Here is a 21,167-nt window from a genome sequence, read left to right as displayed (position 1 = left end):
TCGACGAAATGTCACTCTTCCCTTTGAAGTCCTGGGATGCCGAGGACAGGGTCATCCTCGACTGTGTCTCTAGGCTATTTGGCCTTTCCCTACTCGTCCTCGGCAACTACTCTCCTCGGCACGGGCCCTGGGCCTAAGTGGGAAGCGGGCCGGGTCGTAAGTTCTCTGGCCCCACAATAGCCCCTCAAAATCCTGTTATTCGGCTCCTCAGACGAATAGGAGGGTTTTGATGACATCAGACGTCTGTCAATACTTGTCAATCATTGTCACCTATCGGTTCCCGAGACTTTTCGTCTGCCCGAGATACGTTCTTAGAGCCTTTGGAAGGTGAAACGTGTCCTCATTAAATGTGGGCGGCTCTGTGCTTCCCACGTTCAACGGCGTGATGGGGATCTAACGGTGGAGATTTCCTTGCCTTTATGGGCAGGAAAATTCGTGCAGTTACTTTCGATGGGAGGCATAAATGATTTTTGGAACTGATTTGTTTCTTCACTTTTGCACTTAAGAGTTCTAGCGCATATACCCTGGGTTCATCCGAACTTTCGTCCAAACTCAAGTCCACCTCCAACACAAAAAGCCTATCCGAGGCACCTTTCCTCTTTTCCGTAAGTTCTCTGCCTTCATTTACTCGTGCTTTTTCTTTTCTGGGTTTATTTTTCTCTTGTTCCTCTCCTTCTCCCGTAGTTGGTTGAGTCTGTTTAGTAGTTCTTAGAGATGGTTAAAATGAGATTGAGGAAATTGGTTGATACCGAAGAGGCGATGGAAAAGTTCATCGTCGATTATAGAATTCCCCCCAACGTGAGTTTGAGGCACTGTAAGATGGGGGAGTGGCATATTCTGAGAAATACGAGCGAGGTGGTAATTCCTGTTCTCGCCTTCGTAGAGGGAGGTATGAGAATTCCCATGGGGCCGGTAACGAAGGGTTACCTTAGGCACTTTCGATTGGCCCACACCCAGTGCACCGGCAACATGTTTAGGATTTTGGGTTGTGTGGATGCTTTAAACGAAAAAATGGGGCTAAGATTGACCCACCATGACTTGAATTGGTGCTATAATCTCCAAAATTTGAAGGGAAAATCCTATTACATGAAGACGAGAGACGAAAGGGTTCGACTAATCCAATGCCTCCCTGATTCCAACAAGGGGTTAAACAAGGACTACCTTATCGTATCCGGTGAATGGCATGATGGCGTTCCATGCCCAATGGTGGAGGGAGAACCAGGTGGGGTATAGAGAATGGAAGGGTGTCGATTCTTTGCGCCATTTTAATTTGATGTGGTTCGGTTACTAACCATGTGCATGTCTTTTTGTTGCAGATCCAAACGCTTTTCATCGACACTTTCACCTAGTTAACTGGGTGGACTTGGAGACTGTTCTTCAAGCGACAGTTTTCGTAAATGACGAGGACGGTCAAGTCAAAGCTGCTCACAGAATCTTAGGGTACACTCCCCTTCAGAAGTCATTTGCCGACCCAAGGCACGTGATCAACGCTAGCCATCCTCGGCTTCCAAAAATTACCATAGTCGAATCAGGATTTTTAATCTCCGAAAGGTCTTCTGTCCCAGAGGGCATCCCATTGGTGGACCTCTCCCCATCTCACCAAGCAGCGGAGGACGAAGGCGAGTTGGTTCAGTCCGAGGAGGGATTTGGGGTATTTGATCAAGCCGACCCATCCGAGGATCCTTCTAGTGATCTAGGTGACCCAGCCTTATCCGAAGCGGAACTGTTGTCAGTGGGGACATCCTCCCGAGCCAAGATGGGCCTTAAGAGAAAGCCCCCGACCAGCTTATTCGACCTCATTGAGGGCCAACCAGGGAAGGGTGCACAAGAGAAATCGCAATCCAGTGTTCAAACTCCCCCACCTCAGCCTCAGCCCGTACAGACTAGGTCTTCCACTAATAAGTCGCAGCCACAGTCCCCCCGTCCCAAACTTCCTGCTCTTCCCTAATCAACTCTGCCTCCTCGGCCGGAGCCTAATGACTCAAAAAGAAAGAGGAGCCCCAAGGGGAAGGAGCCCATGGAAGGGGGAAAATCCTAATCCTCTCAGGAGAGGGATGAGACCTTGCGAGCCCAAAAACAACTAAAGATTGGGCACCAAAGCAAGGGGAAAGGGACCGAGGCCCAATCTGCCCAAGGCAAGGGGAAAGGGATCGAAGGCCAATCCGCGCCGAGTGCTTGGCTTCCCGCCCCTATGCTCCACGGGGAGCCATTGCTAGAAACCGCGTCCATGAGGGACCTTGGAGATGGCGAGGGCGGTTATGTGGCCGACGCATTAGGGAGAACCATGCTGCTTCCCACCGATATGGAAGAGTTGAATAACCTGAGGATGCAGGAGGTTTTCCTTAGCGCGAAGAGGTACTTGGGCATGGTAAGACTCTTGAAACCTAAAACTCTATTAACTCTTGCTCCCAGACTTTCACTCACGATGTATTTATCTCACTTGACAGGCTCTCCATGCCACCTATAGGATGGAGGAAGAAGTCAACAAACAGAGTAAGACCGCGCGGACCCTCAAAATTTCCGAGAATGACCTCACGAAGGCTAGGGAGGAGTTGAAGAATGCTACCCGAGACAGGGATAGTGCCCAAGTGGGTCTAAAGGGCGCCCAAACGCAAGCCGAGGAACAGACAAAGCGCCTAATCATCGCCGAGGAGCAGCTGCAGATAGCTAAGGAGCAGATCAGTGACTTGAAGAAGAAACTGGTCATGGCAGACAACGCTAAGGGCGTGGCGGAGTTTACCCGGGATGAAGCCGTGAGGGCTAAGCAAGAGGCTGAATTTGCCAGAAACGAGGCCGAAGCTGCTAGGGACAAGGCCGAGGATGAGGGTTACGACGCGGGAGTAGCTGAAACCCAGGCCTCCCTTAAAGCTCAAATCCCGAGTGTGTGCAGGCTATACTGCTCTCAGGTTTGGGAAGAGGCCCTCAAACAAGCTGGGGTGGAGGCTTCGTCCGACCTGTGGAAGGCGAAGAACATATTTTACCTTCCAGCCATCCGCGAGACTGCCTTCGCCAGCTCCGAGGCTAGGAGCAGTCCTCAGGAGGTCAGTGTTGTTCAGTCAGAAGCTACTCAAATCATCGTTCCCTCCGGCGAGTCGCTTGAAGGGGAAGAGCCTCATGATGCGATAGAAGCACCTGGAAGTATGAATCCCGAGATGCCCAAGGAGGTTGCCGAGCCCATGGTTAGAGCTCAGATTCCTGTTGCTGAGGAGCCAGCCATTCTTGCTCAGCCCCTACAGGAAATTCCCCTTACTAAGGTCCCCAAGAGCATCGAAACCGACCCCGCTCAGCCTTCCCAAGAAGGGGATGTCTCCCTGGGCCCCGAGACTAGTCCTGCTCCGCCTTCCGAGGACATGGACAAGACGATATTGAAGAAGTAGCCGCCCTGGCCGACCCTCGTATTTGTTTCCCGTTTAATTACTTAACTTGCTTCCCTTTTGTTTTGAAAACTTTGTAGTTTGATGGTAGTTGAACTTACTAACCATATATATGAAATTCTTTTCTGTCTTTAAATTACATGTTAGTTGCCCTTGTTGATGCTTACTATTGTTACGGATCTCCTGATTTTTGAACTAGTTATCTTAACATATATGAATGGTTGTGCATATGAAATATTTGGGATCATATCCAGGAACTCTAACTTACCCACACCCATAGAATGTTGAATTCGTGTCTGAACCTACTTCAGTGGAGATATAGGCATCATCCGAGATGTCCTATGTGTTGTTAGGACCAAATTGGTATCTAGATTTCCCTTAGTAGTTGGTTTCCCTATAGGCTTGAGTCTGAGGACCATGCAATACCTTGATTCTGTCCAAAACTTAGTTTTTTAAGTAGTTGGTTTCCCCATAGGTTTAAGTCTGAGGAACATGCAATACCTTGGTTCTGTCCAAAACTTAGTTTTTTAAGTAGTTGGTTTCCCCATAGGTTTGAGTCTGAGGACCATGCAATACCTTGGTTCTATCCAAAACTTAGATTTTAAGTAGTTGGTTTCCCCATAGGTTTGAGTCCGAGGACCATGCAATACCTTGGTTCTGTCCAAAACTTAGTTTTTTAAGTAGTTGGTTTCCCCATAGGTTTGAGTCCGAGGACCATGCAATACCTTGGTTCTGTCCAAAACTTAGTTTTTTAAGTAGTTGGTTTCCCCATAGGTTTGAGTCCGAGGACCATGCAATACCTTGGTTCTGTCCAAAACTTACATTTTAAGTAGTTGGTTTCCCCATAGGTTTGAGTCCGAGGACCATGCAATACCTTGGTTCTGTCCAAAACTTAGATTTTAAGTAGTTGGTTTCCCCATAGGTTTGAGTCCGAGGACCATGCAATACCTTGGTTCTGTCCAAAACTTAGATTTTTAAGTAGTTGGTTTCCCCATAGGTTTGAGTCCGAGGACCATGCAATACCTTGGTTCTGTCCAAAACTTAGTTTTTTAAGTAGTTGGTTTCCCCATAGGTTTGAGTCCGAGGACCATGCAATACCTTGGTTCTGTCCAAAACTTAGATTTTAAGTAGTTGGTTTCCCCATAAGTTTGAGTCCGAGGACCATGCAATACCTTGGTTCTGTCCAAAACTTAGTTTTTTAAGTAGTTGGTTTCCCCATAGGTTTGAGTCCAAGGACCATGGAATACCTTGGTTCTGTCCAAAACTTAGATTTTAAGTAGTTGGTTTCCCCATAGGTTTGAGTTCGAGGACCATGCAATACCTTGGTTCTGTCCAAAACTTAGTTTTTTAAGTAGTTGGTTTCCCCATAGGTTTGAGTTCAAGGACCATGCAATACCTTGGTTCTGTCCAAAACTTAGATTTTAAGTAGTTGGTTTCCCCATAGGTTTGAGTCCGAGGACTATGCAATACCTTGGTTCTGTCCAAAACTTAGATTTTAAGTAGTTGGTTTCCCCATAGGTTTGAGTCCGAGGACCATGCAATACCTTGGTTCTGTCCAAAACTTGGATATTTTCTTTAAGTGGGGGGGGGGGGGGTTAGCCCCTCGGCCAAGCCGTGGGACATTGGTTTGGGGGGATTAGCCCCTCGGCTAAGCCCCTAGAACCATCCGCACTACTGATGCTTCGAAGCGTAGCCCTTAATGGAAAAACGTAGCCCCTAGTGGAACTTTATGTTAGGGCACTACAACGGGCTGTTGGAAGTGATGGGGGGACTTTCTCGACCCACCGCCTGTGCCAACACACAAGCCTTTCCCATAGACGACGCCAATTGTATTGTTTGGGCCCTCAACGTGCGAACCCAATACTATTTTGGGGCCGTCACGAATTGAGTCCTTACAATATTCATTATTGTTGGGTATATACGTATAAGTGAACTCTCACACTGAATAATTATGAGAATAATGAGTGTTTAATATAACATAATTAAACACATACCCATTGGGTTTAGGTATTTTGGATTAAATATGCTTCTATATGTTATATTAACTACTTAAGGAGTGCTCATGGTGGTGTGAGGCAAAAAAGTAACAAGGTCATCAAGGTTCATTACGCAAGTAGAGCTAGAACGGGGTGTGTGTACTTAAATCCCTTTCACAAATAGAGGAGAAGCAAGTCCCTTTCACGGTTGGAGTAGAGACGGTATATTACAAAAGGCAAACCCATAAAATCCACACAAATGATCTTGAAAAAAGGCTCAATAAAATAATATTATTGCTAATGGTGTGAGGTTTCCATGTTAATTTAGTTAATATGAAAATTCTTTTATAGTAAATTAGTAATAGTTTTAGATTTTTTTTTTAAAGCTTCCTATAATCTCTTAACCGTCCTTTCTATAACTATTATTAACAGAAGTTAGATATTATATAATTATTTGCAACATAATTCTTTATATTCTCGAGATTATTCTCTTTTAGGCACTTAAGCTTCTTAAAATTTGAAATCTAAATTTCCTATTAGTTTAGTAATTAGGAATCTCCTTTTCTATGCAATCTTAACAAAAGATTATTTACGTAAATTCTCCCGAGTCAATTTCAATTGGACATCTATAAAGATTTCTCCTTTTTTTTGCAATCACAATAAAAGATACCACTACGCAGCCTTAATATGACGGTTACTTTACAAGTAAGTTTTTTGGGGAAAATGATTATTAAGACTTTATTTTTAAACTATTTAGCCAAACAGCTAATTTTTCAAAGTATCTAACAAATTACCTTTGTTTTTGGTACTCAATCTTACTGATGTCAAGTTCCAAGTGAAACTCAACATTAGCAATATCGATTTCTATACATAATTTATCACTCAATTTTTTTCTTTTTTGGAAAAGTTTGCATAAAACTCGAAATTGCTAATACTGAGTTCCAGGCAGAATTCGACATCAGCAATATCGAGTTCCAAAACAGAGGTTTTTTGAGATATATATTTATATATATATACACACTTTGAAAAGAATGTTGTTTTGCTATATACTTCAAAAATAAAAGGGTATTTAGCCATTTTCTCCCAAGTTCTTGTACGGTGAGAGGGGCAAGAGCCGAGATTCAAGCCTTCAAAAGAAAACTTCACACATATATAAACTTAAATTATGCTAGAGAAGGATTTCTAATTTTCTATCTCATATTATATAAATATATATATTATTTATGGCAAATCCTTTGGGGAAAATGGGCATTTATCCATAATTTACAAACTATGCAACAAAATGCCACTGTTTTGAAATTATTTAGCAAAATGTCCCTATTTTTGAAACTCGATTTTCACAAAATCGAGTTCTATGTAAAACTTGATATCCTCAAAATTGAGTTTTATGTATATTTTTAAGTAGAACTCGACATTAGTAATGTTGAGTTTCACTTAAATTTTCAAAAAAATTTAAGTGGCAAAATGTATATAAAACTTGACATTGCTAATGTCGAGTTCCACCTATAACTCAATTTTGTTAAAATCGAGTTTCAAAAATAGGGGCATTAATGTTTGTTTCAAAATAATTAAACTGGTTCATTTTCAGCATTAACGTTTTCTGGAAAATGATTCATTTTCCAAAGAGCATTTTCTAGAAAATTGTCTCATTTTCCAATGTTTGGTAACAACCTTGAAAATGAGTTTGAGAATGTTTTCTGGTATATGGTATACAATTTTTTTAAAATATTTCTTGTATAATTTAAAACATGTATATTATGTAAACTAATAATGCAATCATTATAAATAAAAAACCAAGAATGAATTTGGTTTTCATACTAAAATTTTGACAACAAATACAATCAAAATTAATTAGTTGTCAAATTTTCATGATCTCTACCACTCATCTTGCTCATATATATAGACAATAACGTACGTACACACACACACACACACACACATATATCAACCGTTTGTCTATATATATATATATATATATATATACACATATAAATTTGACAGGGGAATACTTTTTCAATAAATATAAATAACAATAACTTTTAATTGTCTACTATTTTTGTTGGTATACTAATTGTCTACTATGGTCAACCACAAGTCTTCAATATTACTCTAAATTATGTATTTACATAATGTACTGTATAATATATCATCACTGCATAGTATCTACCAACAAAAAAAGTATTTGCCAACAAATGCAATTCTCCTAAACAATTATCATTCATTATATAACAATATTATTAGTCCATGATAAAGATTGTCCCATGTAAAACCAGTTTAGAGCAATATAGATACTATATTTAAAATTTTCATCTTTTACTTCATTCATTCTTTCTTCTTCTTCTTTTTTATTTTATTTTATTTTTGCACTTTATATATGAAAAAGAAGTAACTTCTGCCCGGAATCTATCAAACCAAAAATTTCTTAGAGAAAAAAGAAAATCGAGCTTGAATTCAAAGCAAAGAATTGGGATTTTGGTAGAGAGGAATGAAATAATTACCACTACAAATTTGTTCTCCTTTGCAAGTTGGAGCTATTGGCCAATCAGTGAAGGAAAAAAAAAAATCTAATCAGAGAATTGTGTTACAGAGGGGAAGAGAAACATGGAGAAAAGAGAGAAGAGAGACAGTTAGAGAGAGAGATCTATGGGAAGAGGAGAGACCAGAGTTAGTGATAGTAAGGGTGTGAGGAGAGAAAAAGTAAAGGGAAGAGAGAAAAAGTGAGAAAACTTACCATGAGAGAGAGAAGGCGCCAAAAAATTATGTTTCCCACGGCTATAGATGAAGATAATATTTATAGGAGATGCAACGCGTGAGAGAAATATTGTTTTCCAAAAAAAAAAAATGGAAAACAACCTATAGCAAATGAGCCTTATTTTTATTAGGGTTTTCCGTTGACCAAAGATAGTTTTCCATTGACCAGGTTTTTTTTGTGCTACCAAACACTGGAACATGTGGAAAACTATTTTTACAAAAGGTTTTCTAGCGAAACAAACAAAGCGTTAAAACATGGGCATTTTGTTGCATAGTTTGTAAATTAGGGGCAAATGCCCATTTTTCCCCAAATCCTTCAAGTTCAATTGGACATCTATGAAGATTTCTTATTTTCTATGCAATGTTATCAAAACATTTTTTTTTTCTATTTTGTTTAGTAATTTGAAATTAAGGAGGGTATTTTATTTTTTTTTTAAAGAAAATTAAGGAGGGATTATATATTGACTTAATAGGTGCCCGTTGGTCCTACTTTTCAAAATAGTATCAAAACTAAATTATTAATGGTGTAATTGGTTAGTGGGATGTACTAATATGTCAAATTTAGAAACTAATATTAATCTCGAAATACAGTGTTGATTGTAAGTATTTATAATGTAGGGATAAGGGCCCAAGATTGTATATTGGGCCTTGGGCTTTGGCCGAGGACGTTGATTGGTCCGAGGATGAGTAAGTAGTAGTAAGGGTGTTAAGTTCAAAGTCCCATAAGTAACGTGCAAGTGGAAAGGTTGGGAAAGGTGGTCTGAGGAGGATTGTCTCCTCGGATAAGCCAAGCACAGGTTAAATGTATATCCTGTCATTCAAGGCACCTAGCAAGAATACTAGCATCGTGCCTAATGGCTTTAGAGAAGAGCACAATATCATCCGCATACATCACATGGGTCAAAGCAGGGCTTCTAACACTAGCTTTTGCATCGCTGATATTACCCGACAAAAGTTCTCTATCCAGCATTCTCGAAAGGACCTCTTGGCCTAATATGAACAAATATGGGGAAAGAGGGTCACCTTGCCTCAGACCTCTGCTAGGTTTAAATTGATCAGACTTCCCTCCATTAACCATCACCTCATAAGACACAGTAGAGATGCAGTCTGTAATCCACCTTGTGAAAGTGTCATTGAAGCCCAGGTTGGTGAGCACCGCTTTAGTAAAGTCCCAGTTTACTCTATCATAGGCTTTTTGGAGGTCCAATTTAATAGCCATGAATCCATTTTTTACTTTTCTCGTCTTAAAACTGTGAAGGAGCTCATGAACCACTACTTTATTTTCTGCTATCCACCTCCCTGGAACAAAAGCCGATTGGCATGGAGAGATAATTTTGTGTAACAGAGGTCTGAGCTTAGCAACGAGTAATTTTGAAATGATCTTATACACCAGGTTACAGAGGCTGATGGGACGAAAATTATTGACAGAGGAAGGATTAGGAGTTTTAGGAATCAGGACGATGAGGGAGCTATTAACCTCATTAGGTATACTTGCATCAGTAAAGAATGATGTTACAGCTTGAACAACTGTATTGCCAACCGTGGGCCAAAACTCTTTGTAGAATAAGGCAGGAAAACCATCCGGGCTAGGTGCCTTTAGGTCCTGCATGTGAAACACAGTTGCCTTTATCTCCTCTGGTGTAGGGATTCTGCTCAGTTCCAAATTCTCCTCCTCAGACACACATGGAGGTATGAGGTTATCTAAGTTTTCAGGGAAATCTACTTCCTCAACCGTAAAGATCTTCCTAAAAGAATTATAGAATAGATGCCTGATCTGATTAGAGCTTGTTACCCAAAGCCCTTCCTCTGATTTTATCGCATCAATATTATTCCTCCTTCTTCTAATGATAGTGGAGAGATGGAAGAATTTTGTGTTTCTGTCCCTTTCCTTCAACCACAGCTCCCTAGACTTCTACTTCTAGAGTATCTCACTCCTTGTTAACCACTCTATTAGCTCAGATTGGAGGGCTTCTTCAGTTCTACTATTCTCCTCAGATGTGTGTCTCTTCTGGACCTCCATAGTACTTTGCATAAGACGATTGATTCTAACTTGACAATTCCCAAACACTTGTTTATTCCACTTACGGAGAGCCCGTCTAGTCAAGTCTTGCTTTTTATACAACTTATCCAAAGCAGAGCCACTTACTTCCGCCTTCCATGCCTTCTTAACCACAGAGTTACACCCATTATCTCTAATCCAAGCTGCTTCAAACCGGAAAGGTCTCTGTGCAAAACTCTCCTCTAGATTTGTATCTAGAAGGATGGGAGTGTGGTCAAAATTAATAGCTCCGAGATGGGCTACAGCTGCTTTCGGGAAGGCTACCCTCCAAGAAATACTCGCTATAGCCTTGTCAAGCCTTCTTTTAATAGCTGAACTTCCCCAACTACCTTTGGCCTAAGTAAAGGCATTACCTGAATAACCCAAATCAATAGCTCCATGCTCAAAGATTAATTCCTTCAAATAATTGGTTGTCGAAGAACTAGCCCCACCTCTGTTTTTACTGAACACCTCATTGTCATTAACAGTAAAGTTGAAATCTCCTAAGCAGACCCAGGGGCATTGGCATGACTCCAGGAAGGCTAAAAGGTTCTCCCAAGCCTTCTGCTTTTTAGATAGATAGGGGGGCCATAGAAACCAATTAGAACCCAGCTACACAGAGCATCCGAAACTCTCACTACAATGAGATTTTTATTGTAATCCACTTGATGGATCATAAGGCCCTCCTTCCACATGATACACACACCACCTGCAGAACCCTTGGCATCTACTACACACATATTAGAAAATTTTATTGAATTCATCACAGCTCCCATCCTATTGGCAGAAGTTTTAGTTTCACTTAGAAAAACTACATCAGGGCTATTCCCTTTTATTTGAGCCTTAAGGGCTCTAACTGTCGCAGCGTTGCAGATGCCACGACAGACAGTTTCTGCCAAGGACCTTCATGGGGAGGTTGGGGGCTTGATAAGGCCCGCCTCCTCAGCCACAAAAGAAGAAACAGATAGAGACCCACCATCATAGAGAGCAACAGTAGAACCAATGTCAACAATTCCATTAGAGAAAGAGTTTAAGGTAGTCTCACCTTGGATGGGTATTTCAGTACTTGAAGTGATTTGCCTCTCTTCATGGCTGTTGATTATGAGACTTGATTCGGGGATGGGACTTACAGCTCCCGGACCACTGCATGCCGCCTTAGAAGTAACTCTCTCAGTTTTGCCTTTTTTCAGGAAATGCTTATTCTCCTTCCTTGATCCTTTCCTTTTGAGTGATGGAGCGTTGTTGGGTCGATGGGGAAAAGTGGTTTGTACTTCTAGGTTCAGGTGATGGTGTGGTGATGCCAAAAAGGTGAAATTTGGGGTTACAGGATTTGGTTCAGAATCAGTAATGGAATTTTCTTTGGTCATAGGGGTCTTAGTAATGAATGAAATATCGTTGGTTGGACTTGTTATGGGTGGGCTGAAGCCAGATGGGTACATTGGGCTTGCTTCAATGGGCTGAGTGGTCGGGTTGAGAGTAATCTGAGCTTGTGAGGAGAACTGGGCCCCTGGTAAATGACTAGTGATCCGAAAATCCTCTTCCCCTGGTTTGCTTTGGCTGACGTGTGTGGATACGGCTACCAGCTGTTGATTGCTGGTCCCCCCCTCAGTGCTAGTGCCACCTATTGCCTCGGGAAGCTGCACAAGTCCGTTGGTACAATTCTAGTAAGGTACACCTACTTGCCACGGATTGTACTGGTTGTCCTGGATTGATGAGGTGGCAATGCTAGTTATTGCGTCCTTGGTGGTGTCAGGCAAGCTTGGATTTGCTCCGGTGGAGTGGCTTGGCGGCGAAGGGCATGAAGGGACCCGTAATAAATCTAGCAGAGTGATGCTGCTCTCCGATCTTAACCACGGCCCCGAAGCATTAAAATCATATCCAAACAGGTTGCGGATGAGGAAGGTCTTGCCACGGCAGACCTGGGTTTCATGACCGATAAGGTCGCACTGATAACAAACATCTGCCAACTTCTCATACCGAAAACTTACCCACAAATGAGGCAGATTACTCCTGGGAAGGAAGATACCAGGCATGAGGTGCCGAAGGAGATCCACTTCAACTTGGATACGAACAAACTTTCTCCACGCTCCACCCCCCTCACCTGCAAGGTCCAGTTCAATAACATTCCCTGCCTTTTCCCTAAGTCTTCTCAGATTGCTTGGGGACTTCCAAAGCTCAGGGAGCCCGTGGACCTGAACCCAGATTGATGAAGTGGAGAAAGGGATCTCCTGCCATGTCAACGATCGGTTCCACTGTTTGAGGACTAAGTGACCACCTCTAATAGACCAAGGTCTTCTTCGAAACGCATTACTCAGATCTGCCTCATGGTTAAAATGGAACATAAAAATATTCTCATCTAACCGGTTAACTCGTATCTGGAAGGATGGTTTCCATGCTCTATTAACAACATCGGAGACAATGGAAGTACCAACGTTTTTGTGGGTTATAAGTTTACCAAGGAGTATGAAGGTGGAAGTTACCGAAACATTTTGGTTTGGAGGAAGCTCTAAGCACGCATCGATCCAGGAGCTATTCTCTATGCGTGAAATGAGATCAGACACCTCCATCAGCGGAATGAGAGAGGTGCTATTGAGAGGAGTGATGCTAGAGAGGAGTGCTGTTACAGAGAGCACATTAAACGGAGAAGGAGAGAGGTGATGCTACAGAGAGCACGTTAACGGAGAAGGAGAGAAGTGCTACAAAGAGCACGGAGGGTCAAGTGGATTAATTCTCCTTCAAGACTACAAGAATTTCCTTTTAATAACTAAGAGATTGGAAACTGTAGGAAAGTTTTCTTTGTCGATGACATATATAGCTAAGTTTATACGTAACTTAGTTACCTTTCACTATCTAAGTAGTTGAGTAAGTAATAGCTAATTGCCTGTTAGGAATATGAAATAATTGTTGCAATCCCTTTAGTTAGGTAGTTAGCTAGTTGGTTGAGATAATGATAAGTTAGTTAGAATTTGAGCACACGTAGCTCATTTAACACATTGGTTAGTGCATTTTTTCTCTCTCTTTGTCTCTTAATATTTCTTTATGGAATGTGACTACCTCGAATTAAGTCAATTTCTTTACAATTCCCATCAATTCCCTTATAATTTCTATCTATCCCCTCCTAACATTGCCTGATAGTGAAAAATGGTAACTTAATTCTTATCAATATTATATGATACGTGATACGTAGTATCGTGTACAAAAAGTTCTGCATCATAGGAATGTATTGAAAGTGCTCATAAATTTTACAATATAGTGGTGTGTATCGTATGAATCGTATCGTACGATACATCTATATGCTTTAAAATGAATTCTTTTGTTAAAATTTGTGCTTTTATTTGAATCAAACAAGTTGTTAGACTTATTTTTAACATATAATTATTAGGTTACTTAATTTAACCCAATAAATAACATGTCCATAAGTTTTTCTTTCTTTCTTTTTCTCCTACAAAGTTTGGACTACACAGTTACACTTCACTTTCATATTTGCAAATTTATTTTCTATAATATGTGTGGGGACCAATAATTTGTGGCCCTGACCCATTTTTACGTTGGGGCCCAAGGCCCGAGCCGAGGAAGGGTATAGCCGAGGATGGATAACAAAAGTCCAAATAGTCTTGAGACGCAGCCGAGGATGATTCTGTCGTCGGCATATCCGATGTCCCCCTGGAAGAAAGGGCAAAAATGGTATAGGAACAGTGTGGGAAAAGATCTAAAAATATCTATGTCAATAGAGAAGGAGACGCTGGATAGTATAACGACCAAGGACAAAGGGAAAGCTGCCATTACTGCCATTCAATACTCTACACCTGACAGAGTCATACTCTTCAGCTTTTACAACCACCCCGAACCACTCTAGGTATAGGCTGACAAGACAGGTCAGAAGTCCTAGGAAATTGAGCTTATACGTGGACGCAGGTGAGAGGATAAATGCCAGTATAAAAGGATAAGAGAGGCAGTGTGAGAGGGGCGGGGACGACCCGGCCTCCCAGCCATGGTGTCCTAGAAACGAGGAGAATAATAAGAGCATAGAGCTCCCCAGACTCCTCGGACGAGATTCGCTGACCGAAGCCAACCTGAACTACCGTCCAGTGACCAAGGCCTAGCCTTTCAAACCCACGCTCTATAAGTGATATTGTTTGGGCCTTTTTACGTGTGAACCCAACATTATTATGGGTCGTTACAAATTATGTCCTTACAATTGACGCCGTCTGTGGGGAGGGCTTGTATGTTGGCACAGGCGGTAGGTTGAGACAATCCCCTTGTCATTTCCAACAACCGGTTGTAGTGTTCTAGCGTAAAGTTCCACTAGGGGCTATGTTCCTTTACTAGGGACTGCGCTTCATAGCGTCAACAGCACGGATGGTTCTAGGGGCTTGGCCGAAGAGGTAATTCCCCTAAACCAAGGTCCCACGCTATAGCCAAGGGGTTAACTCTCCCAACTACTTAAAAATCAAGTTTTGGACAGAACCAAGGTATTGCATGGTCCTCGGACTCAAACCTATGGGGAAACCAACTACTTAAAAATCAAGTTTTGGACAGAACAAAGGTATTGCATGGTCCTCGGACTCAAACCTATGGGGAAACCAACTACTTAAAAATCAAGTTTTGGATAGAACCAAGGTATTGCATGGTCCTCGGACTCAAACCTATGGGGAAACCAACTACTTAAAAAATCAAGTTTTGGACAGAACCAAGGTATTGCATGGTCTTCGGACTCAAACCTATGGGGAAACCAACTACTTAAAAATCAAGTTTTGGACAGAACCAAGGTATTGCATGGTTCTCGGACTCAAACCTATGGGGAAACCAACTACTTAAAAATCAAGTTTTGGACAGAACCAAGGTATTGCATGGTCCTCGGACTCAAACCTATGGGGAAACCAACTACTTAAAAATCAAGTTTTGGACAGAACCAAGGTATTGCATGGTCCTCGGACTCAAACCTATGGGGAAACCAACTATTTAAAAATCAAGTTTTGGACAGAACCAAGGTATTGCATGGTCCTCGGACTCAAACCTATGGGGAAACCAACTACTTAAAAATCAAGTTTTGGACAGAACCAAGGTATTGCATGGTCCTCGGACTCAAACCTATGGGGAAACCAACTACTTAAAAATCAAGTTTTGGACAGAACCAAGGTATTGCATGGTCCTCGGACTCAAACCTATGGGGAAACCAACTACTTAAAAATCAAGTTTTGGACAGAACCAAGGTATTGCATGGTCTTCGGACTCAAACCTATGGGGAAACCAACTACTTAAAAATCAAGTTTTGGACAGAACCAAGGTATTGCATGGTCCTCGGACTCAAACCTATGGGGAAACCAACTACTTAAAAATCAAGTTTTGGACAGAACCAAGGTATTGCATGGTCCTCAGACTCAAACCTATGGGGAAACCAACTACTTAAAAATCAAGTTTTGGACAGAACCAAGGTATTGCATGATCCTCGGACTCAAACCTATGGGAAAACCAACTACTTAAAAATCAAGTTTTGGACAGAACCAAGGTATTGCATGGTCCTCGGACTCAAACCTATGGGGAAACCAACTACTTAAAAATCAAGTTTTGGACAGAACCAAGGTATTGCATGGTCCTCAGACTCAAACCTATGGGGAAACCAACTACTTAAAAAATCAAGTTTTGAACAGAACCAAGGTATTGCATGGTCCTCGGACTCAAGCCTATGGAAAAGTCAGCTACTTAAAAAGAATTCTAAGTCGCTCAGTCCTCGGACCAAATACCAGAAAAGGCTAAGGCTATGAAGGTCATTAGGAAGATGGCGAAACGCCTTATTACTCAGCGACCTGTAGGGGCTGTTCACTTTGGGTTATATATCCTCGGATGATTACTTCCTACACGACACCGAGCATTCAGCCATCATCAAGTTCAAGTTTGGGGTGTACAACCCATTTTCAGGTCGGTCTTATTGTACACGATAGCTCCAATAAGTTCATAATAACATATTTTTTCTTGATAAGGGGTTTCGGCCCTAAGTATTGTTTTCTTAGGTCAGCGTTATTATGCCAAACAGCTCTAATAAGCTCATCATAATATCTTTTTCTTTTTTCTTAATAAGGGTTTCTGCCCTAAGTATCATTTGTTCAAATCAGCATTATTATACCGGATAATTTCAATAAGCGCAGAGCAAGGTCTTTTTATTAACGGGGATTTCAGCCCTAAGCATCGTTCGGAATGTAAAAACAAAAAATGAAGTCATATGGTAGTACGTCTATTCAAGGCATAACCATTTCAGAAAGAAGAGATAGAATATACGAAATAAAGCAATGATTACTTTTATTAATATAAAAAGGTATTACAGCATACAATGAAGGGCTTAAACAAGCCTATATAGAAAACGAATTACAAAAACAACAATAAAAAAAAAAAAAAAAAAAAAAAAAACAACAACAACAACAACAACAAAACAAACAAACAGCCAGAAGTCTTTTTAAGCTCTGCTTCGAAGTCTTTCCAAATTCAGCCCCAGCAGCGCCCATATTGAGAGGAGGACCTCCTTTGGTGGAAGAGGAGAAGAAGAGGAAGAAGGAAAAGCACCAGGATGGATCTGGTGATGGGAAAGAAGAAGAAGGGAGGCAAAAAGAGGCACCAGTGAAGGAAGAGAGGAAGAAGCAGGGATACTTTGCCCCTGCGTCAGTCCTGACTCCTAACACATTGGTGCCATGTTAGCTATGCTCATAAGAGAGCGGCTGGTACTGATAATGGATGACCCCAGCTCAGTCACACCAAAAGTTTGACGTGACGAGCCCCTGCTTCGGATTTTGGCTGAAAGGAGGATGAGAGGTATCTTGAGTCTCTGCCATCCCTGTCCTGACTGAGCCATCTTAAGCTTTGGAGAGACAGAATGCTTCTGAGAAGGATGTGATCTTTTCATCCCCACTTCTACTTTAAATGTGTCACACTGTAAGCTGTGGCTATGCTGATAAGGAGGACTTAGAGCACGGGTTGAGGGTTGAGGCTTTAAGAAGGTTAAAGAGTCTTTACGCGAAGGGAATACCCTCTCGTTTGGCTTCTTATATGGAAGGTGAATTCAGTGGCATTTAATCCGTACATATCTCCAAGAAGATCTGCAAGTAAGGTAGCGTCTGTTCAACTCCCCAATGTCATCTGTAACTGTCAGATTTGATTAGCCTCGTAAAGGAAATTTATTAAAGACGCGCCTCGTACACTGAAACGACGGGAGCGCATCGTGTGTAAATCTAGAAGAATGTCTTGTAACCCGGCGCATTTCCTAAGCAGATGAAGAGGCGCCAACATTAATGAAGGGCAGAGCTAAACGAACCGTAATAAAGGTTGGACAGCAGGATTTTGAGGGGCTATTGTGGGGCCCAATAATTTGTGGCCCTAGCCCATTTTTACGTTGGGGCCCAAGGCCCGAGCCGAGGAAGGGTATAGCCGAGGATGGGTAACAAAAGTCCAAATAGTCTTGAGACGCAGCTGAAGATGATTCTGTTCTCGGCATATCCGATGTCTCCTTGGAAGAAAGGGCAAAAACGGTATAGGAACAGTGTGGGAAAAGATCTAAAAATATCTATGTCAATAGAGAAGGAGACGCTGGATAGTATAACGACCAAGGACAAAGGGAAAGCTGCCATTACTGCCATTCAATACTCTGCACCTGACAGAGTCATACTCTTCAGCTTTTACAACCACCCCCAACCACTCTAGGTATGGGCTGACAGGATAGGTCATAAGTCCTAGGAAATTGAGCTTATACGTGGACGCAGGTGAGAGGATAAATGCCAGTATAAAAGGATAAGAGAGGCAGTGTGAGAGGGGCGGGGACGACCCGTCCTCCCAGCCATGGTGTCCTAGAAACGAGGAGAATAATAAGAGCATAGAGCTCCCCAGACTCCTCGGATGAGATTCGCTGACCGGAGCCAACCCGAACTACCGTCCAGTGACCAAGGTCTAGCTTTTCAAACCCACGCTCTATAAGTGATATTGTTTAGGCCTTTTTACGTGCGAACCCAACATTATTATGGGTCGTTACAAATTGTGTCCTTACAATATGAATAAGGAATTAACTAACAATATATATATATATATATATATATATATATATAAGATAACAAGAAGAGATGGTAAATGTAAATGATGATGAAGACAATTTCAATGAAGAAATATATATGCCAAATAATGAACATGATAATAACATTGACTTAGATAGTGTTGATTAGGCAAGATAATTAATATGATGAAAAGCAATTTTTATTTTTGGTCATCTATAATGTATTATCACTTTTAAGTATAATTAATTTGACCCTAAAAAAAAAGTATAATTAATTTGAATATGTATATTATAAACACATGTTAATTTGATTTATTTAGATAGTTTGTTAAATATTATTACATAAGTGATGATTAAATTAGTCATTATAGTTGAATATATTCCCTATTTATAATGAGTATATCATTATATATATGTAAATATATAATTTTTTTAAGTGTTTGTGTATCTTACAATACATGATACAAAAAAATAAAAAATTTAATTCACGAAACGATTCACATTTTGACAACTATGCATCCATGGTTGTATATCTTGAAAGTTTTATTGTTGCAATATATTCTCAATATATCTTTCATACTTGCAAATTTCAAGATAATAAAAAATTAATAGGTACTTCATCTATAAAATTTTATAAATTTTTTATCTTAAAAAATTATCTATAAAAGATGATTTTATAGATCAAATAGTAAATAAAAGTTTAATATTTTATAGATAAAATAGTAAATAAAATCTAATTGACACAAAAATTCGGCATGTGTATTAAACCATATAAAACATATAATCTAAATGTGGGACTTTCAAGATATTAATCTATTAAAAAGTTATCAGGTGGGAAAAAAAAAAAACCAAAAAAAAAAGTTATTAGGTCGTGTAATAACAGTGATAAAAAGTTACAATAGGTTGTGTGTGTGTGTGTGTATATATATATTATTTGATGCGAATTTTAACAAATCCATCGTTAGATTAGATTTTCTTTTTATACTCTACATGCTTGCAAATTTTCAAGATAATCTGAGATCAATAACTATGTTATCAAGCTTTTGTATTTAAAATTTGTGCATAAAAGATGAGTTATGGATCGAATGGTAAAAAAATATTTGATTATGTTATGATCCAAGTGTCCCCCATTGCTTAAGTGTAAGCATAAACATGTGTATATAAGCTCTTGAGCACTCTTCTCTTGCAAGCCGGTTTTCAAGGGTGGGTTTTACCCTTGGATTCCTAACATTTGGTATTAGAGTCAAATCCCGGAGGGACGACCTAGAGACTAGATTAAAATAACTGATAGGTGAGTAGAGCCGCCAAAAGAGAAAAGGCTACCATTCAATAAACTTATTTTACTATTCATCTTATTTTTGCTACTATTTATGGGACTTCGAAATCTACTGGGACTTCATTATTTCAAAGTTATCAAGTTCATAACTTCATATATTTATCCTTTTAAGATGATAAGCTAGAAGTGCAAATCCAAAAACTAAGCAAAATAGTCAAATTTGGGCTTCTGATGCTAAAGTGCCAATTATGAGCTCCTGTTTCTTGATCATCACTTCAATTCCAAGTTAGAGTCGATTGGCACTTTGAATCTTGTTCGGAGTGTTAGTCGACACTATAGCTTATGGACGTGTTTTTCACCTTTTAATCTAATATAGCTAAGTTTACACTGTGGAATGGTGTTAGACAATCATTTTATCCGGTAAACCGTTGTAGACTATGGAGGCCAATTTCATGTCGTGCACATAAGCAATCATCATGTCATAAAGATTAACAGCATATCATTCATAAAGAAGTATGAATTGAATGATTAAAGCATTTGAACATATGAGAGAGCCTGTTATCTGACCAAACTGAAAAAATGTGATTATATATTACACATATAAATAGAGCTAACTAACATGTGAACATCCTTGCATTTGAGAGAGAAACATATAATTGCATGTGATTGATGGGAATTAAAAATATACATGCATTGATAAGAATTAAGGATCTAGCATGTTAACATGTCAAAGAATTTAAAAAACATGTGATGGCATGTTATCAATGAGAATTTAAGATCTAGCATGTGATTATTTCAAGAATTCCACATGAAGAAATAGATTATTTCAAGAACATGTGAAAAATCATATGATCATTTCATAAAATTGTAAATAATAATAAATAAATAAATAACAGCATGCTTAAATCCTATCATACAACATCACAATTGATAACAAAGTATGCTTATTCAATCAAACACAATAAGATAATCATGCGAACAATGAAACTAACAATAATAGCTACATAAAAAATAAAAAAAAGGGGGAAATTTTCACAAGAATTTTAGAGGGGAAGCATTGAAAGACTTGGTTGCAAAACCAAATGAAGGATCACAAGTTGCACAATAATCATTCTCAGTTGTTTCCCCCTAGAGCTCTAGGGGACTGGGGTGCCTTGAATTTTGAAGCCTTGTGATAAGCATGGAGCCCTCCTCAAATGGATTGGCTAGGATTTGATTTTAAATTTCAAGTGGAACTAAAATTGGAGGGAAAATGGTGTCAAAAATCAAAATTTCGAAACTGTATTATACAAGTGCCGATCAGCACTTGAAAATTTCCACTGACTACCAATCAGTAGTTAAGAGTGTTCATCCAAGTTAGAGTGTTGAGTACCTCTTCATTTTGAAATTTTGAATTCAGACCTTTTTTTTTTCAATTATGAGTTGTAAAACAATTTAAATTTGATTTGTAGCCAATTTTAAGTCATATAATATTTTTTAAATTTTGATTTTTTTAATTATATTTTTGAAGGATAATTTTAACAATTATCTTAAACATATTAAATATCCTCAACATTATCACAATCTAACTTAATCCAATGTGTGCACACTCGTGACAATTTTGAATTTAATCCGAATACAATTATGATACGTCATTAATTGAAACTAAGTCCTCATAGAACTAATCATAATTAATTGTTCATAATTATAATTGATTAGGCTTAATCATCAATTGAAATTT

The sequence above is a fragment of the Quercus robur genome, chromosome 12 (assembly GCF_932294415.1).
Source record: "Quercus robur chromosome 12, dhQueRobu3.1, whole genome shotgun sequence".
NCBI classification, from domain to species: domain Eukaryota; kingdom Viridiplantae; phylum Streptophyta; class Magnoliopsida; order Fagales; family Fagaceae; genus Quercus; species Quercus robur.
The sequence above is the reverse complement of the archived record's forward strand: the minus strand, read 5'-3'. Positions refer to the sequence as shown.